Source organism: Schistocerca piceifrons, chromosome 8, assembly GCF_021461385.2.
Source record: "Schistocerca piceifrons isolate TAMUIC-IGC-003096 chromosome 8, iqSchPice1.1, whole genome shotgun sequence".
Lineage (NCBI taxonomy): Eukaryota > Metazoa > Arthropoda > Insecta > Orthoptera > Acrididae > Schistocerca > Schistocerca piceifrons.
The window spans coordinates 227,349,963-227,364,644 of record NC_060145.1 but is presented as its reverse complement, the minus strand read 5'-3'; positions in this window follow the sequence as shown (position 1 = coordinate 227,364,644).

The window sequence follows — 14,682 nt, the reverse complement described above, 5'->3', positions numbered from 1 at the left end:
AAATTTTAAGTATTACGAAAACCAGTGTGGCCGGCCGCTGTGGACGAGCGGTTCTAGGCACTTCAGTCCGGAACCGCGCCGGGGCTACGGTCGCAGGTTCGAATCCTGCCTCGGGCAGGGCTGTGTGTGATGTCCTCAGGTTAGTTAAGTTTAAGTAGTCTAAGTCTAGGGGACTGACGACCTCAGATATTAAGTTCCAGAGTGCTTAGAGCCATGTGAGCCATGTGAACCATGTGAAAACCCTTGTGGCACCGGTTCGCTGGTACTACAACTCATTCGGTAACTAGTAAAGTTGCACGACGTGTCAAGGCACGTATAAGTAGGGCCCGTCTAACCGCAACAGGGCATCATGTAGGCGACCGCAGTGAAGCAGGTTACCACCATGCGCTCTGGAGAAGCACTGTCGTACAATCACCGTCCACTGATGCAGCCATCATCATCAGTTCGCATCGTTCAGAGAGGAACTACACGCCAAACGGTCCAGCATGGGTCACCAATGGGTCGCCGAAGTGCATGAGCTGCTGACGTTGAGGTGGACGGGAAATTAGACGCCACGAGACACAGAACCATGACATCTCTCCCCTATCCTCTATTTGTAGTTATGCTGATCACATTCTACAGTGTTCCTGGATGCATTACGTGTTCCCACCTCTCGCCGTGACGGGGTAAGTTTAACTTCGTCCAGTATGATCGTTTTGGTGGTCCATGTTTTATGGTGTGGGGAGGCATAATGTTTGATGGCCACAGTGACCTTCAGGTCTTTGAGCACGCTACACTCACCAGTAAATACTATTGTGACGCTGTATTCCTTTTCAAGTATCAATTTGGCCATGAGCTCATTTTTGCAGATGACAATGCGCGACCGAATCTAAGATCAAGGGTGAAGGATGCCTGACTTGCCCGTTCCTTCGAGCACGTGTGGTACGGGTTGGAGAGACGTATTGGACCGCGGTGATGAAGGAATGGAACGCCAGAGCACAATAACTCCTTAACGATCTTGTGGCCAGCATGACAGCCCATTGCAGAGCAAGCATTGCCGTTCGTGGTATTCACACTGTACTAAAGGTGGAAACAAACGTATCATATTTTACATATTTCCACTAAGTAATGTCGTACGGAATAATTTACTGGGGTGACCCATCACTTGTAAGGAAAGTATTGATTGCACAAAATCGAGAAGTAAGAATAATACACTATGAGATCAAAAGTATCCGGACACCTGGCTGAAAATGACTTACAAGTTCGTGGCTCCCTCCATCGGTAATGCTGGAATTCAATAAGGTGTTGGTCCATCCTTAGTCTTGATGACGGCTTCCACTCTCGCAGGCATACATTCAATCAGGTGCTGGAAGGGTTCTTGGGGAATGGCAGCCTATCTTTCACGGAGTGCTCCACTGAGGAAAGGTGTCGATGTCGGTCAGTGAGGCGTGGCACAAAGTCGGCGGTCCAAAACATCCCGAAGATGTTCTGTAGGGCTCAGCTCAGGACTCTGTGCAGGCTAGTCCATTACAGGAATGTTATTGTCGTGTACCCACTCCGCCACAGGCCGTGCATTATGAACAAGTGCTCGATGGAGAAGAAAGATGCAATCGTCATCCTCGATTTGCTCTTCAACAGTGGGAAGCAGGAAGGTGCTCAAAACATCAATGTAGGCGTGTGCTGTGGTAGAGCCACGCAAAACAACAAGGGGTGCAAGCCCCCTCCATGAAAAACTCGACCACACCGTAACACGTTGATGACGTTCACCGGGCATTCGCCATACCCACACCCTGCCATCGGATCGCCAGTTTTGTACTGTGATTCGTCACTCAGCGTTTTTCCACTGTTTGGCTCTGAGCACTATGGGACTTAACATCTATGGTCATCAGTCCCCTAGAGCTTAGAACTAACTAAACCTAACTAACCTAAGGACATCACACAACACCCAGTATCCATTGTTTGATCGTCCAACGTTTACGCTTCTTACAACGAGCGAGGAGTCATTTGGCATTTTCCGGTGTGATGTGTGGCTTACGAGCAGACGCTTGACCATGAAATCCAAGTTTTCTCACCTCCCACCTAATTGCCCTAGTACTTGCAGTGGATCCTGATGCAGTTCTGAATTCCCGTGTGATGGACTGGATAGTTGTATGCCTATTACACATTACGACCCTCTTCAACTGTCAGTCAACAGATGAGGTCGGACTACACACTTTTGTGCTGACGTGTCCTTCACGTTTCCACTTCACTATCACATCGGAAACAGTGGGCCTAGGTATGTGGAAACTTCGCGTACAGCCAAATGACACAAGAGACACCGAATCACCTGACCATATTCGAAATCCGAGAGTGCCGTGGGGCGCCCAATTCTGCTCTCACGATGTATAGTGACTACTGAGGCCGCTGATATGGAGTAGTTGGCTGTTGGTAACAGCACAATGCACCTAACATGAAAAATTTATGTTATTGGGGGTGTCCGGATACTTTTGATCACATACAGTATCTCGCTTCATCCGACCAAAGAATTTGGTGTTGGAAACGTTGATCTTCTGCACACATCTTGATGAACCACTCACAGTCACAAAAGTTTTTAATTTTTTATTGTTAGCATAATTTCGTTCCACTTTTATTATTTCATAGTAATGTCGGACAAATCTGAAATCTTTTAAAGCAAATGAAGCATCGTACTTGATTGTTACATCACTTCGTAAAAATATTGGCGCCATTCTACTATATAGAGGTTGTCCAACAACGACAGCGAGAAACTACTCTATGGTCCAGGTGGGGGCATGTCTTTCATACTGCATGTACATGCGTAGCTTAAACCGAGAGATGCGGCAACAGAAACATCGTTATCTCTGCAGGTGTGTAGCAATTTCTTACACCATGCGATTATTTCTCGTTTCTGTCAGCACTGTTATTAAAATAGCACCGATCAATATTTCCGTTTTCTATAATAACCCTATATTTTAAGCCTGTGCAAATTTTAGAAGTAAAAGTACTCATATTTTTCTAAAAAAAATGTGTATTTAAAAACAAAATATTTTACCACTGATGCTAAGGCTCGCTGATATTTCGGTTTAATTTACTGGTTTATTATTAAAAAATAAATCACCTCTTACAACCGAGACTAAAAAAATACCGAAAAACACCGTTTGTTCGGAACTGAAATACCGGTATTGGCTTTAACCAGTTTCTTCCTCAGCGCTAGGTCTTAACGGCGTCTGCATGGCGGCCACAAAGCGCGCCTCTGGCTGTAGCGAGTTTTCACCAGTGCCACCGCTCCTCAAGAGCCCCGTTTGCAATTATAATAGCCTAGCTTAACTTGTCGGGGAACCCTCCTCCCTAAACACAGAGAACTTCGTCCCTCTCCTGCGGTCGCAACTAAAAACGGAAGGAAATCCTTCTTTTTCCCCTGAATATTTGATTCGCAGTTTAGCTCTCCAGTGGGGTTAACAAACTTCCGAACAATTTCTTTCCTCCTTTTGTCTTTCTCCGAGATGCCGTTCCGTCTCCCGCGCATATTTCCTATCCACCTTCATTTTCACTTCTTCTGAGCGGTCCCCAGTTCACAGCGAAAGTTTGCAGCGAAGAGTTCGCCAACAATCCGGCGGTAACAATACACTGCATTCTACGCCCGTTGTGAACACTCGCAAAATATTTACAACCGCTACGGAACTCAGAACGCACAGCCCAGGACCTCTGGAATAAAACTCTTGAAGCGATTGTGCAGATACCGGAGGAGTTTTCTGGGTTAAGAGACAAACAAGTTTAAGGCTGCGACCGTCTTGATAAGGTAACGAAGTCAGAAATAATGGAAATGAGCAGCTGCATTATTCTATGAGACACTAATGGAAATGTTCTCAAACGCGTGAATGTTCGCCGAGGATAGTGGTTTGTTGGTTCAACATTAAATACAACTGGCCACGTGCAAGTAGAACTGACATAGTGAGGGTTCCGTACAAACTTAATTATGTATATACATACAGTTCATCTGTTCCGGGAATCGAGGATCTCGAAGATTTTTGCCTGTTATCGACATTGATTCTAGCAAGATATTGATCACAGGGATTCTAAGACTTTCGAGAATGTTTCAATTTAAAATCTGAAGCCAGATAGCATATAGATAGAGATATCTTCTGTGTGATAATGTAGTTTGAAGCCAGATAATATATAACAAAAGAAATATTTTTTGATGTGATATATGTACCAACTAACAGTTTTATACTTTTTTCCTTTAATTTACTGTGGACCTTTCTTCCTTCCAAATTTAATGATTCTACGTCAACAGGAAGTACCCTACAGATTTAATGAGCCAGGTTGTATCAAAATATGTTAATTTTAATTTTAATAACCAACAGCCTCAGTTGCAATGTTTACCAAGATTTACCTAGGTTTCAGTCGGGATAACCCAACCTTCTTCAGAATAAAAGTGACTACTGTATCGTCAAGCTAAAACTACAAATCCATAAATTATCGTCAGACTGTAAAAACTTATCTGAAACTGCCTCGGACCCACTTCGCGACCGCGATGCGGCAGCCGCGAGTGCTGTACTACAACTGACCGTAGCGTCAGTTCCAGTACAGCACTCGTGGCTGCCGCATCGCGGTGACGAAGTGGTTCAAAAATGGTGCAAATGGTTCTGAGCACTATGGTCATCAGTCCCCTAGAACTTAGAACTGCTTGAACCTAACTAACCTAAGGACATCACTCACAGCCATGCCCGAGGCGGGATTCGAATCCGCGACCGTAGCGGTCGCGCGGTTCCAGACTGAAGCGCATAGAACCGCTCGACCACAATGGCCGGCTCGCGAAGTGAGACCGAGGCAGTTTGAGATAATTTTTTACAGTTTGACGATAATTTATGGCTTTGTAGTTATAGCTTGACGATGTCCAATATGGACAAACGGTAGTTACTTTTATTCTGAAGAAGGTTGGGTTATCCCGACTGAAACCTAGGTAAATATTGCAACTTAGGCTGTTGGTTATTAAAATTAAATTTAATATTTATGCAGTTGCTGACAGGGCCGCGAAATGTTGAAAATATTTAAATGGGAATAGGTGACATAAATATGCGTACTTTTGATTGCACGGACTTAGAAACTTAACGTTCTTACACCATCGCGGATATATATACTTCAGCATGTGACAAATGTCTACAGCGTATGTCTACACATTCCTGAGAAAAAGGGGGCTGCACAGACGGACGGACAATCAGACGGTCTGATAAATAAAAGACAATTTTTAGTTCCAGTAATCATCATCATCTTGGACAGTTTCCAGCCACTGGCTGGGTCTGTCGGGAACACAAGCCTCTCCATCGTGTTCTGTCTTTCCACCATTCCCCCTCTTCCACCTTCGTCCAGTTCTCTCCTCTTCTCATCACACATTCCTTCACTCCCTTCACCCATCTATCTCTTGGTCTTCCTCTGGGCCTCTTCCCCTCCAGTTGCAGATCAAACATCCTCTTTGGAATTCTTCCCTCATCCATTCTCTTCATGTGTCCATACCACTGCAGTCTTGATTTTTCTATCCTGTCCTGTACTGGTTCCTCCTTTAGTCTTTCCCTCACATACACATTTCGCAATCTGTCTCGTCTTGTTGCACCCAACCTGCTCCTCTGGAACTTCATTTCACTAGCCTGTATTCTACTTTTGTCGCTTTTGTGCATTACCCATGTCTCACTTCCGTATGCCAATATGGGGACAAAGTAGGTTCGGTATATAATTCCCTTGGATTTCTGTGGCACCTCCTTGCTCCAAATAAGCCCCCTAATGCATTTGTAGAACTGCCCTGCTTTTCTGCACCTTTCATTTATTTCCATTGCGTTTCCCCCCTTACTTTCAATCACGCTTCCCAGGTACTTGAAGTTCTCTACCACTTGTAGTTTTTCCCCTACACAAGTTATATCCACATTTGGCCTATTCTTCTTCCTTGTTGTGACAATTATTTCACTTTTCTTTGCAGAGAAATGCATTCGATATTGTGCTGCCGTTGCCTCCCATGCATGTAACTGCTCTTGCACCTCCTACTCGCAATTTCCCCATAACATCAGGTCATCGAAAAAAAACACTGCTTTCATTTTATGATCTCCAATTGCATCTGATACTTGCTGTAGGATTTCATCCATAACAATAATAAACAATAAAGGCGAAAGTGCACTTCCCTGTCGCAGCCCATTTTCCTGCTTGAACCATGCAGTACGTTCCCTCCCCACTTTCACACAACTCTCACTTCCCTCATACATTTTTCTGACTTTTCGTGTTATCTCTTCATCTATCCCTTCTGCGTTCAGCACATCCCAGAGCTTGTCCCTACAGATACTGTCATACGCCTCCTCAATATCTAAAAAGGCCATGATTAAGTCCTTCCCGTACTCATAGTGCCTTTCCTGCAGTTGCCTTACCGCAAATATGAGGTCAGTTGTTGATCTTCCCGGTCTGAAACCGTACTGCTCCTCTTGCAGTCTACTTTCAATACTGCTTCTTATTCTCTTCTTCCAGTAATACAATTACAAATTCATAATTGAAGGATTTTTTTTCTTTTAGTTATAATGTGAAAACTTCCTCCTTGCTTAATGATTCTAGACCAACAGGAAATACGCTGTAGATTTTAATAGGTGAGTTTGCGAGTATCAAAATATGTGACATAAATTGTTGTATCTTTTCATTGCATGGACTTAGAACTAACGTTTATTACACTGCCAAGGAACCACTGTCCTTAATATGTGACGTAGGCTTCAACTTGATATGTCTACCAATTCCTGAGGAAAACGGTTTTGAACAGTCTGACAGAGAAACAGACAAAGAAACAACAAAGTGATCATATGAAGGTTCCTTTTTTCACTGATTGAGGTACTGAACCATAAAAATGGACATTCATTGTTCTCTTTAACAGAAAAATTTCACAATGTCATGCACTTTCCTTTTTTGATCGTTTGATAGGGCACGTAAGAGTAAAGCAAAAGGATACATCTACTCAGAGATCTGTTTGAATACCACAGTGCTGAACTAAGCATGGTGACACTGGTGCTAAACCATTGACGACAACCCCAAAAAAAGAACCCGTCTACGAAACCAATTCTAAAGAACTCGGCCATGGAGAAATTCGACATTTTGTATGAACAAGAAGTTACTGATAAGAGAGACACACATCAACGAGCTCGATTAACGTCTTGGGACCGACAAGGGATCACATCACAAACTCTTAGGTTTAATTAGATATTTTCCAGCGCAGCCCGTAGAGACCACAAAACGAAAATGTTACGTTGTAAATCACATATCTGAAATTCTCGGTCCTCATTCAACAATTCAGTTCACGGAAAAAGGGGAGAAGTACCAACAAAATATTCATTCGGAGACTGGCATGAATACGAGACGCGGCTAACAACGATCACCTGGTCCCATTTCAAAGAAAAGACATAAGAGGGTCATTCAGTAAGTAATGTAAAACATCTTTTGTCCGACATTTTCTGTTGAAAACATGCAGAATTTGTTGTGGGACGTCGTGGTATGTTCCCGCTTCGGCCCTATTGTTACATGAAGGTTCGATAGTTGGCGACGCATAGCATCATTTGGCGGATAACCAGATCACACAGATATTCTTAGGATCTTGTAGATTGTCTCCGGAGACCCGGCAGTGAACAAAAGCAGGATCAGTTGTTGGGCAGGCGTCTGTCTTCATGGCCATTAGTCCACGCAAGTCTGTCCCATCTCCCAGAGGCCCGAACGCACCTAGCTGTGATTCCCGCAATGCTGCAACGTGCCGACACTCACAGTCCAGGTGATCGGCGGATCACAATCAAACATCTCGCAGCTCAATTGAACGTATCTGTTGACACTCACGCCCACTAGTTGGGTTGCTCAAATGTGTGAGCCCGCTGGATTTCTCGCCGCCTAACAGAAGGCCATAAAGAGAAACGAAGGACCATCTGAGCGGAATTGATTGCACTTTACGAGGCTGATCGCGACAATTTGGTGTCGAAAATCGCCACAGGCGGTGAAACAAAGGTTCGTCACTTTGAACTGGAAACAATTCGGCCATCCACGGAGTGGCCCCAAACTACGTCTTCTCCAGGGAAAAAGTTCACAGCTGCAAACTCAGCCGTTAAGGTTGTTCTGGGACTCTGAAGGCGCTATTCTGCTTGATGTCCTCAGTCATGGTGTAACTATCAACACTGAAGCGTACTGTGCTACCTTCAGGGAATTGAAGAAACGACTTCAGCATGTTCGTCGCCGAAACTGCAGACAAACGTCTTCTCCAACACACCGCAAGGCGTCACACAAAACTGTGCACCTGACAAGAGCTCAGAAAACTTCATTGGACTGAGAAATGTTCAAATGTGTGTGAAATCTTATGGGACTTAACTGATAAGGTCATCAGTCCCTAAGCTTAAACAATACTTAACCTAAATTATCCTAAGGACTAACACACACACCCATGCCCGAGGGAGGACTCGAACCTCCGCCGGGACCAGCCGGGACTGTTCTACCTCATCCATCCTCATGCCCGAATCTCGCAGCTTCTGACTGCTAACTGTTTGGCCCAATGAAGGGAAGTAGTACGGGAGGTTATTGATGTAGGAAGATGTTGGTTACGAGATAGACCAGTAGGGTGGTACCACATGTTGAAAGGTGGCTACACTGAGTCACAGCGGCAGAGATTGCGCCAAAGAGTTTTATTCCGCCGCCTCCACTATCAGTGCTTGTTCAGAAGTGGTGGTTGTTAGTGCTTTGCTGAGAGGATGTTGATAGCTGTATTATTTGAGGCCATGTCGTGTGCAGTTGTTTTGATGGGCTAGACAGCAGATGTTGTTCCAATGGAGATGTTGTAATGATCAGAGTGTATTTTTAGTCAATATATATGAAGGTAAAAAACATTTTTTAATTTTTTTTTTGTTAAATTTCCTAACTAACAATGCCTCTTGGTCACAGGTTCAGTCAACAAAGCATCTGGCTTGTGTTCATGTATTAGAGTGTAATTCTGGTTTCTATGTGCAATCATAGTATTTCTGTTTTTTTTTTATAACTTCATTGTAAGTGGCGTTTAAAGCATCTTGTTGTATTGTGGAAGAACCGTGCCAGATGTGTACGTTGAATCACACTTCCACACACAGAACAGCTACACTTGTGCCTTGTTGTTTCGTAGCTTTCATAGTAGCTGGGGACTTAATTAATTAATTGAGGTAACGGAAATTTCCTTTCATTCTTTGTTGTTATTCTATGCAGTCAGATTGCGTACTAATACTAGTCGGGGCCAACCGGTTACGAGACTGCGTAGCCGGACAGACAGCTACTAAAATTAAAAATATTTGCATTATATTTCATTAAGCCCCCATGCACGTGGCGACAGCTGTTTCGGATCGTCCCTTGGAATTCATCTGATAGTAAAATTAGCAGACAGTAGTATTGTTGTAGTAATTTGTAGTTTAGTAATTGCAGTCTGTATTGCATGTGTATATTTGGTAATTGAACATTTGTAGTTGCCTTGTCATTCTTCTAATGGTATTTTTGCAGAATTTAATTTTTGATGTCTTGTATATGGGTTTGACAGTTTTGTGCAATTATGAAAATTTCAATTGTTCGTTAATCGTGTTTGAGGGAAGCATTTCGTGTGAATGGTATTGTTGGTGATAAAGTGTCATATTGTATGTAATTTTCGTATACTGACGAGTTTTGTATGTATAGTAAATGATTACGCGATCGATGAAAAAGGCAAAAATGATGGATAGGGAGAATGACGAAAATGTTAACATGGCGAACTCGCCAACACAGGAGAACAGTATAATGAATAATGAAGTAGAAAACAATTTAATAAGTCGGGAAAGTAGTCCGGAACCAGTTCAAAATTTTTCACAATCAAAAAAATTTTCAGAATACGAGATTAACGACAGAAGATTCTGGAATAGTAGATAGCTTTACAGCTATGACGAAAGAAGTTGGTTTTGCGGGAAATGTTAGGGGTGAAAAGAATTTAGAACCAGTTAATATGGAGCAGTTGATGAGTGCAATATTAAATTTGGGATCTGATTTAAAAACAGTCGGATCACAAATAGGATCAATTAAAACTGAGATGGGAACAATGGAAACACGGTTAGACTCACTGGGATCACAGTTAGGATCTGAATTAAAAACAGAGATGGGAACTTTGGCAACACGGTTAGAAACTGATATGGGAACAATGGAAACACGGTTAGACTCACAAATCGGAATAATTAAAACAGAGATGGAAACAATGGAAACATGGTTAGACTCGCGAATAGGGACATATTTCAAGAAGATGAAAGATGAATTAAAGAAAGAAATTAGAGAAGAAGTACAACCGATTTTGAATTCTCACAATAATAGATTAATTGCAATAGAAATTAGACAAAAGTAACAGGATAGAGAACAGGAAGATAGAGATCGCATGATAGTACAAAAATTTTCAGAGCAAATTTACAACGTGCACACGATAAGGAAGAAATATTTGAAAGAATCGAGGAATCCGTACTAAATGACAGAATAAATAACCTAACACAACAATATGAACGGTAAACTACTAAATGTGTTAATACTGAAACCCGAGTCGCGACACTTACGGAAGACGTAAATAAACAGAAAGAAGAAATTGGTGACTTATCGGAAAGAGTTGAGGAGATTTCAAATAAATTGACAAGTCTTAATTTAAATGGGGACAGAGAATCAGGGGATATAGCTCCATTGCTATTTGCAGAAACCGAAGAGTACCAGAACATAAATAAACATGTTGAAAATCAGGGAAAATTTAATGAAACCGTTAAAAGGGAATTTGAGGCGTTACGAAAGCAAGTCAAACAAATTGAAAGCGAAATCGTAGGAAAAGTCGGTAGAAGAAATTTTGGAATCACCGATAGCAGCGGGTTTTGAAGATAATAATGTATTTCATTTACGAGATGCAGGCGCGCGAACTTGACAATAATCGACATTCGGACTGGGATAGACGCGGTAGGTCTTTGTCGCCACGAGGCGAAAACTTTGACTATATACACTTTTTAACTGTTCGGAAATTTAAGATCTTTCGCAATTCTAAGAATGACATACATCCATGTTCATGGTTAGATCAATTCATGTACGCACTTCCACCAAATTGTCCACTAAGTCACAAATTGGAATATATGTGTGAATATTTAGGAAACGAACCGGCGACGCGGATGCGCGCACTTTTTAGAGATTGTAATAATTTAAATGATTTTTATCATGCATTTCCATCAGCATATTGGTCCGAAAACACGCAAGACAGAGTCAAACATAATCTTATTATGCAGCGTAATTTTAAACAGTCTGAGTTCCGCAAGCCAGCAGAATACTTTGAAGACATGATTCGAAAGAATCAGTTCCTTTCCAACCCTTATAGCCCGACTGAATTAATTCGCATTTGTTTAACTAAGCTGCCACAATCCTTAAGACAAATTGCTTTAGCCGGAAGATGTAAAGACGACATTGAGACTTTTAAGACTTTGCTACAAGAACTTAAGTATGACAACGAGGACGGGACTTCTTGTAATTTTTTCAGTAACGGTAATCACAATAGATTTTCTGAGAGAAGGGATAATGATCGGAACGGACGTTATATGGGTAATTTTGAGAATGACAGACGAAACAGACAGGACAATAACAGACGTTCTAACAGAAATTACACAGACAATTATAATAACGGATATTCCTACCGGAATGATCAATCATACGGAAACAGTAATCGGTATCATCAAGACAGAAATTATTCATACAATAATAGAAATTCTTACTACAGAAATAACCAGGGTAGTAGATATAACAATAGTTTCAGAAGTGACAGTCGAAATTACACAAGAAGTAGTCATGCAGATAGACAGGAAAATAGAAATTTTAATAACAGACACAATCAAGAATTTACAACTAACAGACAGGAGGGACCTAACTGGCATCCTCCGCGTGACATAAATTCCGAGAGACTAGTGCAAATCGTAGAAATTGATCCGCGAAATGACGCGAATAATCAAAGACGTGACGCAAACAATCGACAATGACTTGTAGTTTCGGCTTCTGTCAGCCATATAGACGGTTCAGAAAGTAATGACACTACGACTTTACACCACGTACGCCTGGAAGACATGAGAGACATTTTGCTAGACGAAAAGGAAAATACTGTTGACGCATTTTTACATCCTGTTATTGAAGTATGTGTGGGTAAGAATAAGTTCACTGCGGTTTTAGATTGTGGGAGCCCACTGAATGTTATTATTGAAGCAGTTTTTCGTAAATGTGGAAGAAATATTGCTTGCCCTGTGTTACCTGTTTCTAAAACTACAATTCGAGGAGCTATTTCTGGAAGAAGTGTGGAAGTCAAACAACAGACCAACCTAAATTTCATTTGTCAAGGATACGAATTTTCTGCTAATTTTATTATTGTTCCACTACTCAATACACAAATTATATTAGGTATGGAGTTTCTTAACCCACATAAGGCAATTTTAAACTTTAAAGAAGGAAGTGTGAATTTGACTGTTGCCAGAAAGCCGAAATGTTTGAAATTTTTCGAGTGTTTAACAAAATCTGAATCAGACACAAAATGTTTAAGGTTTCTTACTTCTAATGTTTTCGCTGAGTATTATGACGACAATGTGTTCATTCATGACAACGACAATAGATACAGAAACGGGATGGATGATATAATTAATAGCGAAGAATTAATTAATGAAAAGGTTAAGAAAGCTGAAGTGCCAGATGACGTTGCAAGAGAAGAACTGCATCAAATTTTGACTTCACATGCTACAGTATTTAGTCATCACACAGGAACTATACAAGGCTTACAATACTTATTTAAGGTAAAAGAACACACACCATTTCGAGGAAAAACGTACGCTATTCCTTTGGCTTACAGAGACAAGGTTAAGAGTGAACTTCAATACATGTTAGATCAAGGTATTATTGAGCCAGCAGTCAGTCTTTATACCAGCCCATTACACGTCGTTCTTAAAAAGGATGGGTCAACTCGTTTGGTTCTGGATTCCAGACAGATAAATAATATCATCATTCCTGAAACTGACCGTCCACAAAATTTAGATGAACTTCTTCAACATTTCCATGGAATTAAAGTTTTATTCACGATCGATATGCGCGCAAGTTTTTGGCAAATAGAACTCCACCCTGATTGTAGAAAATACACTGCCTTTTTAGCCTTTGGTAACTGTTCTCAATTTCGGAAATTACCGTTTGGACTTACTGTATCTTCTGCAGCATTCATTCGTAGTTTAAACGAAATTTTACCTGTTTATCTTCGTGACAATATTACTTCATATGTTGACGATGTTCTTATTGCTAAACGTTCTTGGAGTGAGCACAACACAATTTTGGATTCATTATTACGTATTTTTGCAAGAGTTGGCATTACAGTGAACTTGGAAAAATCTGAATTTGGTCGTTCTCAGGTGAAATTTCTTGGTCATATTATTTCTACAGAAGGTATTCTACCTGATCCAGAGAAACTAGACACTATTTGTAATTATGCTGTTCCTACTACAAAACGTGATGTTCGTAGTTTCCTTGGTGTCTGTAATTTTCTTAGACGCTTTGTTAGATTGAACAATTTGGCCACACCTCGTTTATGTGAACTTTATGGAAAAAATTCTAATTGGTGTTGGGATGAGGAAGCTCAATCAGAATTTGAACAACTTCGTGATGCTTTAGTTGCTGCTCCACTTCTTTTACATCCGGATTTATCCAAAGATTTTTGTTTGGCGACAGACTCATCATACAAGGGCCTAGGTGCACATTTATTTCAAGAGATAGAAGAAAACGGCGTTGTAGTACAGAAAACTATTGCATTTGGAAGTCGTGTTGTCTCTAAATCAGAAAAGAATTATTCGATTACGAAACTTGAAACCTTGGCTGTTATTTGGGCTTTCACAAAATTTCGGACATTTTTGTTCGGCAGACATACTAAGGTTTACACCAATCATCGGGCTCTGGAATTTCTTATGTCAACAAAATTAACTGATGGAAGATTGTCACGATGGGCGCTGCATCTACAAGAATTTGATTTTAGTATTGTTTACATACAGGGTTCTTCAAATATTATTGCTGATGCTTTATCACGTGCACCTATGGGTTTGAAACAAAATGCTGAAGAGGACTGCAAAGAAAACAATTATTGTTTGATGTATATTCAAGGTGTTGCGTTTGAAAATTTTATTTCGTCTTCGCTCCAGGACGTCGCTAAGGAGCAAAATAAGGATCCAATCTGGAAGGACATTAAGGAGAAGTGGAGGAGAAAGGAAAGCGTAGCGATTAGACAGTATTATTTAGTTCGCAGTGATATCCCTTTTAAACGAAATTCGGTCGACAACTCTGTTTGGTTAGTTTGCATTCCTGATGAGTGGGTTAATAAATTGATTTGGTATACACATTTCAGTTATGCACACTTTGGTCCCAGAAAACGCATTCATAAATTACGAGAAAATTGCTACTTCAGCAATATGGAAAAACGTATTCGATCTGTTCTTGCCAAATGCAAATTATGTCAAAAGGCTAAGCCGCCAACTATTTCTCACAGAGCACCGTTGTTTCCTATCATTCCAGCAAAATTAAAGGAGATGGCTGCAGTCGATTTGTTCGGTCCATTAGTTCTACTAATGGTTTTGCGTACATTTTGGTAGCAGTGGAATTGACATCAAAATATGTGTGTTTTACACCTTTACGCAAAGC